At 39.6% G+C, this 13,433-nt stretch overlaps 2 pseudogenes; both read left to right on the top strand.

The window, feature by feature from the left end:
* The first annotated feature begins 9,615 nt into the window (after nt 1–9,615).
* On the top strand, nt 9,616–10,453 carry LOC122137841 (annotated as a pseudogene).
* An 813-nt stretch (nt 10,454–11,266) lies between these two features.
* LOC122138060 lies at nt 11,267–11,802 on the top strand (annotated as a pseudogene).
* Nucleotides 11,803–13,433: the final 1,631 nt, after the last annotated feature.

Genomic DNA, 13,433 nt, shown 5'->3' with positions numbered 1-13,433 from the left:
AGGCTTATGTTGGCGCAGAACAGCAGCGGAAGATGCGGTTTTCCCGCATGCTGCACTGAGGATGAACGGGAACGAGCAGGAAGGTTTGCACTGGCGTGTTTTGGCAGGAAGTGGCTAATAGCCTTTGACTGTTTCTGCGCTTCGATGAAGCACTCCGTGAACGTCTCTTCCACTGCTCCGAAGAGACCTGAGGGATTCACGAGAGTGTCCAGAAGGGCCATTTTTATTTTTTTTTTATTTTATTTATTTAATTTTTTCCTCAAGTCCTTTGAACACTTCAGGGTCCGGCCCATCCTCATCCAGAGACTTGATCAGCTTGACCTGATACACCTGAAGTATCGCCATCACGTGCAGTGCTTCAAGCTGCTTGGCCCGCCGTGGAGAAAGCCTTGCCGGCGAAGTTTGCAGTGGCGTGGCAAGGTTTAGAGGGGAGAGGCACATTGTTCATTCTCCAGTTTGCCGTGGCTGAAGGACAGAGATGGGCGGCAACGGCTTCTTCCACAGGTGGGAGTTTAACATAGCCCACTTGGTCAGTGCTGGGTTTTGTGCACTCGACTGGTGAGCAGCATGTCCTTTCGGCCGCGATCCGACTGGAGGTACCACTCATCCAGACGGCCTCTGGCCGGCTCCAAACCGAGCTCATCAACTGCCTTGGACACAACGCCAAGCATCTAAACAACACTATAACGGAGGTCCCCCGCGACGCTGCCGTGGGGCTCAGTGTAATCCAGCGGGCTGTTAGACCACTCAAAATGCCACCGAAATGGCAACATCCTCCTCTTCAGCGCCCTGCATGGACACCACATACTGAGTAATGGGGGAGAGGCGGAGAACAGCAGTCTATTGAGCTCCCTGGAAGGGGACCTGCAGCAGGGGGATGAGGAGCGCGTGGGCACTGAGCCGGCGCAGGCTCGTCACCTGACCCTGACAGATCCGCATCAGAAGCTCGCGGCACTTTCCTCCTTGGCTCGGAGAGGCTGCAGAGGAAGAGCGCGGCAGGGCTTGTTGGGCGAGTTCATCGCCTTGGATGATGGGCACACGGGAGCTTGAGAGTCCGGAGGCTCATATCTCTGCAGTGGGGGCAGTCCGACCCCCCAAGCGCCACTTTTGCAATGGCGCGACCCATCAGAGAGTCATCCTTGTTTACGATGCTCACCTGAACACAGCAGGGGAAGAGAAGGTGTGTCCGCTGCAGCATGTAGATCACGGTGAGTAGTCTCGTTGATAGGTTTCTTACTTCTCGTAGAAGGTTGGCTGAAGAAAAAGATTCTGAATGGATGACGTACAAGCACTGCTTTATGTAGATTAGGGGGTCCCTCATATTTCGCGAGCTTGAACGCCATTGGCCAGTTTCACTGGCGTGATTCAATAAGGCTTCAGTAGTATTTGGAGAAAAGGGTAAATCCCATAGCAATGTAGAGTGACCAAATTGAAAGGGAACTGCATTTGTGACTAGGCGTAATTGCAATGTAGATATCTGGATTTAACAATTTGACTAGTCAAAATAAGTTTATAGATATCTACAGTGCGCTAGGGATGGGCATTTTCCGCAAATATCACATTCGAATATTGAGCTCACAAAAAACGAATATTCGAATATTCGTTTATTTAAATTAAGTTTAATGAGACAGACGTTATTTTTCAGTAACATTTATTGTTTCCGTCATTTTTGAACAAGCTTATACACAATAAGCTTAAACATTACGCTACATCGTGTTTTGTAGCTGAAAACCTTTAACAATGTGTGCAAACAAACAAAAAAGTACAGAGCAAAAGCAAAAAAAAATAAAAAAATAAAGCCGCCTGCAGCAATTAGGCTATTGTACAGAACGTAGCCTAGGCTACATTTAACTTTGAAACTTTTAAACTGTCAGCAAATCTTTTTTGGTTTCTTTCTTGTTAAGGAACACAAGCATGTCAACATGATCGGGGGAAAGTCGGCTCCTTAGTCTGTTAACAATAAGGCCGGCTGCGGAGAAAACGCGCTCTGACGGCACAGAAGTTGCCGGGACACACAAGTAACGGTGTGCTAAGCGACTAAGTTTTGTGAAGCGCTTCGTGTTTTCGTTCCACCACTGAATGGGATCCTCATCTGGTGGAATACATGGCTCCAGCAAGAACTGTTCCCACTCGTCTCAACTGGATTCTCTGTAATCATCGCCGAAGAACTGGCTCAGCCTTTTCCGACGAGCGGGCATTGCCGCATCCTCTTCATACCGCGCCACTCGCATCAAGGAAAATGCTCTGATAATGTTCAAAAAGGGTTTTTCTTACTTCTTCTCTCATGTTTTCATCGAGGAACCTGAGATGTTTGTGCCGAGGGTCTAGGGCGGACGCGAGAAGATGAGTTTTCCCTGCATTCTCCAAGTTAGCGGGGTTTATTCGTTGCTTGAGAGATGCAGCAACAGTGTTCTTGAATTCAGTCACTTTCTGTGATTCTCCATAACATATTTGAAGATGTAGACAAAAATGAATGAATGAATGAATAAGAACTGCGGTCTTCTTCAGTATATAATTTACTTTGTAAGTGATCTTTTAAATAAATCAGTCACTTATCAAATTAATGTAGCTACATGTTATTCGTTTGAATTTATTTGCTTATATAAAAAAAGAGAGAGAAAAAAAGAGAAAATAATTTAGGAAAAAGAAAAAAAAAACATCAAAGGAATCTGAACAAATTATTAACTTATATTCATTCATTCGTAAGAACTAGACGAACCTGCATAGAAGGCTTTTCACAAGTGGATACACCATGGAGACAGACACGTAGTTTTCGCCACCCAGTGCTTCACTTGCCGTTTTGAGAGACTGGAGAACAGGTAACATCTCCTCAATTGTCTGCCAGTGATCATCGATTAACTCCATGGTGTTAGGAGCCGCCAGTTTAGTTACATTCCTGTCAGAGAGCACGGCGGTGATGGCCCAGCGCTGTTCATGTAAACATGCGAGCATATCAGCAGCCGAATTCCAGCGTGTTTTGCAGTATTGCACAAGTTTGTGCAAAGGCAGTTCTAACTGTCTTTGTTTTTGCTTGAGTGCATTTGAGGCGATCGTGCTGTGATGGAAATGTCCTACAAGTCTGCTACATGCACCAATTAGTCTATTCATGCTTGCAGCTTTAAATCCATCATTGATGGCCAATTGAAGTGTGTGCGCGAAACAAGGTACAGACTCCCAGTTCACGTCTCTGTTTGCGGCTATCATATTACTTGCGTTATCGTGCTAGCACGCGACCACTTTGCCGTCCAGGCCCCATTGCTCTACAGATCTTCAAATAGTCTGCCAGGTTGGCAGCCGAGTGTCGCTCTTCCATTGCTCGGGTTGCAGGACGTAACTGTTCACCTTAGTGTCAGCAATAAAATGGCACGTTATAGTGACATAGGACTCTGTGGTTAATGCTGTCCAACTGTCAGATGTAATGGCCATGAAGTCTACTGTCGCCAAAGTAGATTTGAGTTTGGAAACCAAACTCTCATGTTGAAGCTCTATTCTCGCCGTTATGGTTCTCCATGAAGGAATGTCATAATCTGGTTCAAGAAACTGCAAGACTTCCTTAAAACCTTCCCCCTCGACAAAACTTAAAGGAAGCATATCTCTTGAGATCATTTTTGCTATGAGCTGAGTAGTCTTCTCGGCTCGCTCGGGGGTACATCTCCGCCTACTTGAAGTCGCGAACGTGGTGATGGGCAGCTGTGTCTTCATTGATTTTAAACTGTTTAATACAGAATTAATTTTTAAAGTATGGAAATAAAAATGTAGCTGGAGCATGTGTAAAAGTGGTAGTCTATACAGAGAGGACTTAAATAGGCTTTTATCCTGTTTTATATCATAATGTTGAGACGTGTGTGCTGTGGATTAAAGGCTTTATTTACAAACGAACACGTATAAGCCTCATGTCAGCCGTTGCAACATTTGATATAATGTTAAAAGAATCAGTGTCTATTTACACTAAGTGCAAATAGCCCGTCTTGTTTATGCTATCTGCCCACCAACGTGTGATTAGGACAGTCAAGACTGAAACATGACGCTAAATCAGCCTAAGTTTAAGTGTAGTAGCAGTTAAAGTGTGTGCTTTTTGATGCGACCGACTCGAGTTCACATCTGCCTTTTGACGAACATTTTTTTCTCCCTTTTCAAATCTTATATTGTATCAGAAAGGCATTTAATGTCAATAAAAATGAAGGAAATAATTAAAACATTGAAAATAAATATTGTTTAGGGTTAGGGTAGGTGTAGGGAGGGCTTTATTGTCCTAATAAGGTGGCATCCATTTAAAAAGTTCAATATTCAATACGTTGTTATTGCGTACTGTTTTATAATGAACTACAATACTGAGGTGCAGATAATTACCACTGTTTGAAATAAGCAGTATAAATACCAGAAAATCTTGCTATTTTAACATAAGCTATTTGTTATAAGTGTAAATAGCGTATTGTTAAAAATACTATTTTCACTTAGTGTAAATAGGATCCATTGCTATTTGCACTTAATGTTAATATAATATATTGCTAAGAAAACATGCTATTTACACTTAGTGCAAATATCCGCTGCCTTAAATAATACATTTGGCGCTCATCACTGAACACAGCAGAATATCATCATCATGGATCTCTTGCTATGGAAGCTTGTTTCCGCCACTAAATAAAGAAATAATTAACTGATAAATAAATAAACAGCAACTTTTATCTCAATCATATCTCATCTCAATTTATAACTCGCATTGTTTATATCTCGCAATTCTGAGAGAAAAGTCAGAATGGATGGTAAGATAAAAAGCTGCAAATTACCTTTATTTTTCATTCCATGGTGGAAACAAGCTGTCATAATGACACAAGTGAACCTGAATTCAATTCATGTAACGTAAACTACTTATAAATGTCATCAAGGTCAGTTAAACTTTCATTAAAATGTAATCTTTTTAAAATCAGCCATTGTTCTTGTCCGTCATGCACTTGTTTGTACTATTGTTGCTGTTTTTTTTTTTTTTTTTTTTGTTTGTTTGTTTGTTTGTTTTTGTATAATTCCATTGTTTTACATTACTCTGCATTTGGTCTGTTTTGCAACATGATTCAGTTAAAACACAGCGCTATACACAGATGCACGCTGGAGACCTTTTACCACACAAGGCTGCATCCAGATTTATTTAATAATTAATGAAGCACTTCATCCAGTAGCTTTTCTCTCCGTAACAACAAAAGCAGACTTTTATTATGTTGTTAGCAGTTAGAGGAGTAGGCGCGGAGGAGCTGAGTAAATTTATTCTCATTTCGACTAGGAGCAACTGCAATTCAGATATCTTAAACTATAATTGTGACAAGTCAAAAATGAATTGGAGATATCTCTAATTACATTTGTGGATGTATGATGCATCAATTGAAGATATTTATAAAGTAATTACAGATATCTTAAATGGAGTATTGACTAGTCATAAAGTGTTTAGAGATATCTCTAATCCGATTTCTTACTAGTGCAATTATAACTGCAGATATCTCTAATTGTCTAATAATTGTCATTGTGACTAGTCAAATTATAATTATGACTATCCGAATTACAATTGTGACTATCCTAATTATATTTATGGATAGTCAAACCAATTTTAAAATGCTAAAACAGCTTGCTGCTCTCGAAACGCTATTGTGGATGTCTTTGATACTTTGATGTCACCTAACACAGTCAGAGATATATTAATAAATATCCTGACGCATCCGAGCTTTATAATGTGAACGGGACCAAGGAGTATGAAGCTGAAGAAAGTATCTCCATCCACATTCATCCATCATGAACCTACTCCACACGGCTCCGCGGGGTTAATAAAGGCCTTCTTATTCGAAATGATGCGTTTGTGTAAAAAAAATCCATATTTAACAATCTATGAAGTAAAATATCTAGCTTCTGCATTCAACTTACAAAATAAGTGTAAAACTCTCGCAGTTCAAAAAGCTTACGCTACGTCCTACACCTTCCTTATTTAACTCATGGAAGAAGCCTAACTAACGTGATGCCAGTTCCGTTTTTTTTTTTTTCATAACTTGAATACGTAAGGCTGTCTGGCAGAAGCAACATATTTTACTTCATAACTTGTTTAAATATGGATTTTTTTTTACACAAATGCATCACTTTGCTTCAGAAGGCCTTTATTAACCCCACAGGAGCCGTGTGGAGTACGTTTATGATGGATGGATGTGGATAGAAGCAGTTTCATCAGCTTCATACTCATAAGTATCATTATAAAATTTGGATTCATGAGGATATTAATTAATACATCTCCAACTGTGTTTATTTTCATTTGAAAGTGAATTAATACTTTAAAGGTTATTCACATTGTGATGTGTCTGGTTGCCAAAACAGAAAGCAATAATGTCAAGCAATTTTAAACTTACCTCAGGAAAGACATTTAGTGAATATATAAACTGATATGATATGAAACATTTTATCAAGATCATTTTTGTCCACTTCAATCAGCCCTATGAAACACAAATGAGTGTAAACTCCATGAATGAAATGAGCACAGCACAACTGCAAATAGAATAACTGCACTGCTGTTTCAGTGTGCCTTTCATTAATCAGGTACTGTTTTACTTGTTTAAAGAAATGTTGTTATAATAATAATAATAATAATAATACAAATTCTGTGAGTTATTCAAAGCATATTTGTTAAATGAAAACTGTGAAGGGAACAGAATTACATTTTAAAACAGACTTCTCATTTTTTCACAAACATTTTTTTTATTTCTGGCCTTTTCCACCATTTTAAGATTTTTCTAAATACAGATTCAGACACAATAATTCTGAGATTACTACAGATAATGGCTCCATTGCACACCCTATTATTACTCTTACCTTAACGATTCTGCCAGTCATATTGTGCAAACTCCCGAAAGAAAGATGAAACCTGTGGGTTTAAGGCTGTGGTTTCCCGCTCTTTCTGCTCACCTGGAACTCATCCTGACAAGAAACCTGTAAATACAAAAAATAAAAAGATTTGTGATCACAATATGTCAAGCTCTAAACATTCATTTATACAAAAGCCCATTGGTGTTACTAATGGAAATTAATTTGTAAAAAAAAAGTGTATGCATGAAGTGAAATTTGTTGGAGCCTAAACATCTGATTTTATTTTTTATTTTTTTCAAGATGGAGTCTCATGAACCTCATAACATCCCTCCCGACTGGTGTTAAAGGGTTAGTTCACCCAAAAAATAAAATAATGTAGTTTATTACTCACCGTCATTTCGTTCTAGACCCGTAAGACCTTCGTTCATCTTCAGAACACAAATTAAGATATTTTCGATGAAATCCGATGGCTCAGTGAGGCCTCTATAGACAGCAACGTCACTGAACACTGAACTTGAATCTTTTGTTTCGAATCAGTGATTCGGAGCGCCACAGTCAACGTGATTTCAGCGATTCAAATCACTGATTCAGAACAAAAAGATTTGAAGGAGTTTTTTGAAATCACCCATCACTAAATATTGTTGAGAAGTCAATATTGTATTTTTTAGGCGCACAAAGTTTTCTCGTCGCTCTATAATATTGAGATTGAACCACTGAACTCACATGAACTGTTTTAAATATGTTTTTAATACCTTTAATGGATCTTGAGAAGTTCAATGGCATTGCTGTCTATAGAGCCCTCACTGAGCCATCAATTTAATCAAAAATATCTTAATATGTGTTCCGAAGATGATATTATAGAACGGGGTGGCGAGCAGAGTTCAGCTCCTAATGAAAGCTCGTCTGTCTGTAGCTCTCTAGTGACCCTTCAGAACTTGAGCTTGTTCAGGTGTGTTTGATTAGGGCTGAAGCTAAACTCTACAGGACCGACGTTCACTACCCTGTTATAGAACATCAACGCCGCGGGCAGTTCTTCTAAACATTAACGCTATTACTGACATTTTGGTTTGAATAAAAAATAAAGATTTTTCACTTACAAGATATTTATGGCAAAGTTTACAGACAGCGTCGCGAGGCGAAGGCGTTCAGAGAACTGAAAGAGTTCTTCACAAAATGGCAATTTGTGGTGGTTTTTTCGCGGTCATTTCTTATTACTGTATTTAAATTTAAAGTAACATGTCGCAGACTACATTGAAAAGAGTACTGTACACAGCTTATGCACTAGTAAAATGTTGAGTATAAACCTTGAATATCGAAATCGCGGTCAGTTATTCTAAACTAACACTAATCTATAGAATTAAGCTAGAATGTCTGTATGCACGAACATATTAATATTTATTACTCACCAGATGAAGCACGTTTCCAGGTCGCAGAGAAGACACGATGTTTCCGACATTACGGGAAAAACTCTTTCAAATGCGTTCTCTTGCACCCCCCACTGACAGAAATTAAGAGTGTTAATGCATGGCACCCAGGTCCTGAATTGTTTTTATGTAGGAATAGCAGTTTTAACTGTGAAATTCTGTGTGGTTTTTTTCACTGTCAGTTTGCACTGCTGTATTTTTTGATTTACAGACTGATAATTTCCCAGATGCATTGAAAATCTACAGTAACACACTGTCAACCGTGTACACAGTACTGAGCTGTTGAGAATACAATATAATACTGTGAAAACAACCAAATCTACAGTAACACACTGTACACAGCTTATACAGCAAGAAACTGTTGAGATCAACAGTATAATACCGTGTAAACAACATAAATAATTTACAGTGTAGTATATGTGCTATTTTCCAAAAACAAAAAAAAAGGATCTCTGACTGGAGAAGCACTTGGTTAATTCCTTTTAAATACTGTATTCATAATAAAATAAAATGAATGCACTTCAAAATTCTACATCCCATTTACCCTTCTTAATCTTTAATATCAATATTCACTGATGTTGATGATGTATGCTGTTTTTGTAAAAGTGAGAAAGATCCCGACTCATTTATTTTTTGACTTTAAAGTCCCGTTAACAGGGTTTTGGATGGATTTGGCAGAGTTTATAGTTAATTTAATGAATATTGATTATTGATTTACTTTAAAAAAAAAAAAAAAAAAAAAATAAAAAAAAGTTATGTTCTATTATGGAAACAAAAGCAATAAAGATCTAGAATTTTTTATTTATTGTATTAGCAAAATTTCATATATGTTACAAAATAAAATCTTAATTCATCTCCTGTTAAATTTAGTTTGTTCTGATTTTGAATTATTTGATTATTTCTTAAATAAGAATGCTAAAAATAATAGTAATAATAATAAAGTAACTGGTTCTTTATATGTTAGGGTTGGATGTGAGCGATGCTCAAAAGCCTCCGGGGTGTTTGTGCTTCAAGCCGCCCAAAACAACAGCTGTACACAACACTGCACACGCGCTTCACTGATGCTCATTTCATTAAATCCACTCTCAAACTGTTTCTGAAACACACAGAGGATGATTTTTAATCTGTTTATAGACTTTTTACACTTAATTAAGGCTTTAGATTTACACGCGGCTTTGTTCCGTGTCTGATGCTCGCCTCGAGTTTGATCTGCGCGGAGCAAAACAAACATTTTCCTCGCCGCGTGTTTTAGTCTCCACAGAAAGACAAGAACCTCTGCTTGCTGTTCACTTTGTTTCTACTGCGTCAAACTGTTTTAACTCTCTAGTTTTGCTCTTAAATGTAGGAGAGAAAACACAAGCTCGAGCGGCTCGCTGAGGCGCGCAGACACCGAGCTGGCGGGTTGAGTCTATAAGGTTCTCATGTGTGGTTTAAGAGCGCAGCGCTGCTCGAGCGACACTCATTGAACTCAGTGTTTGAAAGACTGTAACTCGGCTCAGAGAAATGGCAGAAACCGCTCCAGCTGTTGCCGCTCCGCCGGCCAAAGCGCCCAAGAAGAAGTCCGCCGCCAAGCCAAGAAAGCAGGTCCAGGCGTCGGCGAGCTGATCGTCAAAGCGGTGTCCGCGTCCAAGGAGAGGAGCGGCGTGTCCCTCGCCGCGCTGAAGAAAGCGATCGCTGCCAGCGGCTACGACGTGGAGAAGAACAACTCCCGCGTCAAGATCGCCATCAAGAGCCTGGTGACTAAAGAGGTCCTGCTGCAGGTCAAGGAACAGCGCCTCCGGCTCCTTCAGATCAGCAAGAAGCAAGCCGAGACCAAGAAGAAACCGGCCAAGAAGCGGCTCCTAAAGCCAAGAATCCCGCTGCTGCCAAGAAGCCCAAGAGCGCAGCGGCAAAGAAGCCCGCCGCCAAGAAAATCACCCCAGAAGGCCAAGAAACCCGCCGCCGCCGCCAAGAAGGCAACCAAGAGCCCCAAGAAGGTGGCGAAGAGCCCTAAGAAGGTGGCGAAGAGCCCTAAGAAGGCGAAGAAGCCAGCAGCGCCCAAGAAAGCAGCCAAGAGCCCCAAAAAGGCCAAGACTGCCAAACCCAAGACTGCAAAGCCTAAAGCTGCCAAGCCTAAGAAGGCAGCTCCCAAGAGAATAAACATCTTCTGTTTTTCTTCCCCAACGGCTCTTTTCAGAGCCACCCACAAACTCTAAAGAAAGAGCAAAAGAAATTCCTTAAATTTGGTTCTAGTGGGAAGTTTATTATTATAATGACTGTACTGAGTTTATATGTTTTACATGCTGAAACGCATCTAGAAACTGAAAAAAGAAGTCACATTTACTAATATTGATGCAAAATGCAGTTAGCATCTAACCAGAATGTGCAGTAAGTACAGAATATACAGTGTCTACAATATGTTACAAATGTACTGTAATGTAAATATACAATATGACATAATTTTACAGATTTTTTTAAATACTATCAGCATGATATCACAGATAGGTGTACTCTGAACATACTATACAGATGGATGTATGTATGTACACTATAAGCAGAACTATGAGCATATGAACATATTTTATGAGTGCAATGGACAGTAAATAAGTGCATAGAAAATATTCCAGTGTAACAAATGAATCATTCAGTATTCTGGATGAACAGACAGTAGTGCAAGTACTAAATTAACTTTTTTTGTTGAACAGCGTTAATGGAGCAGCAATCTATTTAATTTAGGTTACAAACAATATTTACTGATGTTTGTATATCAACTTATTCAACACCCCATCACAATATCTTTATTATGTATTATTAGTATTTTTTTTTTCTGTAATGTGTTTTAATTAAAATGCAGCACAATCCGCGCGCCAGCTGTGGAGGCCGGCTGGTCTTTCGGCGGTGGCTGTTTGGAGGGAAGTTCAGTGATTGGTTTAAAATCTTACCAGGCTCTAAACCATGGGCGACTGGCGCACACTCGTTTTAAAACCAGCATAGCGGAGTTCAGAAAGTTACTATTTCTACTTTCGGAAACGAAGACATAGTTTACAGTCGAAGATGAGTGGAAGAGGCAAAACCGGCGGCAAGGCGAGAGCGAAGGCCAAGACTCGCTCCTCCAGAGCAGGGCTGCGTTTCCCCGTCGGTCGTGTTCACAGACTTCTCCGCAAAGGGAACTACGCAGAGCGCGTCGGTGCCGGAGCTCCCCGTCTATCTGGCGGCTGTGCTCGAGTAATCTGACTGCTGAGATCCTGGAGTTGGCTGTAAACGCCGCAAGAGACAACAAGAAGACCCGCATCATTCCCCCCCGTCACCTGCAGCTGGCGGTGCGCCAACGACGAGGACTCCAACAAATTTCTGGGCCGAGTGACCATCGCTCAGGGCGGCGTGCTGCCCAACATCCAGGCCGTGCTGCTGCCCAAGAAGAGCGAGAAACCCGCCAAAGCCAAGTAAACCGAGTCCGCTCTGCTCCTCAAACACAAAGGCTCTTTTAAGAGCCACCTACTTGATCTGATGGAGAGCACTTTTCATTCAGTTTCTTTAATATTGACCAGTCATTCAAGCTTTAAAATAAAAAAAGCATAAACAAATAATTTTTACTGACAATGTAATAACTACAAATACTATACACAGCTGAAGCTAATTTTACACAAATACTTAAATCCTTAAAAAAAATTAATAAAAAGCTTCTTAAATGAAGTGTTAGTGTGACACCTGTGCAGAGTGTGGTTTGTGATGTGGTGTAAAATTTGGACTTCATCCTCTCCCTTGAGATTGAAGTTGTCTGGTGTTTTGCTGTACAGATAAGTTTGTTGTTTCTTAATGTATATGCATCTGCTTTGGGGCTTCAATTCTGAAAACAAACACCAGTCAACCAAACAAAATTATATGTAACGCTAAATTGACTTGTTTCTGACTAAATGTTTTGATTAGTTTATAAATGGGTCTCTTTATAAAATGTCTACAATGTTATCAATTAGTTGTAAAATTCATTAATTTAAATTCATTAAATAGTGTGAAAAATGATGAAGACTTGTTTTCATCCAAAGTGTTTGAACGATCCTCTTCAGTGAATGATTCGGACATCAGGTACATTTTAACAGTCACTGCTCGTCTCTTAACGGCATAATTTAACACAATCTGTATTTGAAGCATAACATCCGTCCCAAAGGTCACTTTACCCTCATTTTGATTGTGACTGCCACAGCATCAGTCTGGTATCTTCTCGTGCACACATACAAGTCTATACTCAGGTATTGTTCATATTTGTACCAGACCTCAAAAGTAACATGTGCCTGGGTGGACCCCCGCTTGCTGTGACCCTTGTTCTCAAAGCAAATATGTTGCTGAGAAAATTATATTTGTGTTTGGATCAGGTAAAGATAATCCTTATTATAGCATATATTACATGGTTTTAATACTGCTGCCCTTTTGGATTGAGTTTAAAGAGATCTCTTTAAACTCAATCCAAAGGGAGCAGTATAAACCATGTACTATTATGCTATAATAAGGCTTATCTTTACCTGATTCAAACACAAATTATAATTTTCTCAGCAACATATTTGCTTGATGAACAAGGTTCACAGAAGCGGGGGTCCACCCAGGCACCTGGTTACTTTTGAAGGGCTGGTACAAATATGACACAATACATAGAGTATAGACTTGTATGTGTGCACGAGAAGATACAGACTGATGCTGTGGCAGTCACAATCAAAATGAGTAAGTGACCTTTGGGACGGATGTTATGCTTCAAATACAGATTGTGTTAAATTATGCCGTTAAGAGACGAGCAGTGACTGTTAAAATGTACCTGATGTCCGAATCATTCACATTAAAGAGGATCGTTCAAACCCTTTGGATGAAAACAAGTCTTCATCATTTTTCACACTATTTAATGAATTTAAATTAATGAATTTTACAACTAATTGATAACATTGTAGACATTTTATAAAGAGACCCATTTATAACTAATAAAACATTTAGTCAGAAACAAGTAATTTAGCGTACATATAATTTTGTTTGGTTGACTGGTGTTTTGTTTTCAGAATTGAAGCCCAAAGCAGATGCATATACATTAAGAACAACAAACTTATCTGTACAGCAAAACACCAGACAACTTCAATCTCAATGAGAGATGAAGTCCAACTTTTACACCACATCAAACACACTCTGCACAGGTGTCACACTAACACTTCATTTAAG

This window comes from Cyprinus carpio, chromosome B7, assembly GCF_018340385.1.
Source record: "Cyprinus carpio isolate SPL01 chromosome B7, ASM1834038v1, whole genome shotgun sequence".
NCBI lineage: Eukaryota > Metazoa > Chordata > Actinopteri > Cypriniformes > Cyprinidae > Cyprinus > Cyprinus carpio.
This window is presented reverse-complemented; position numbering and strand designations above follow the sequence as displayed.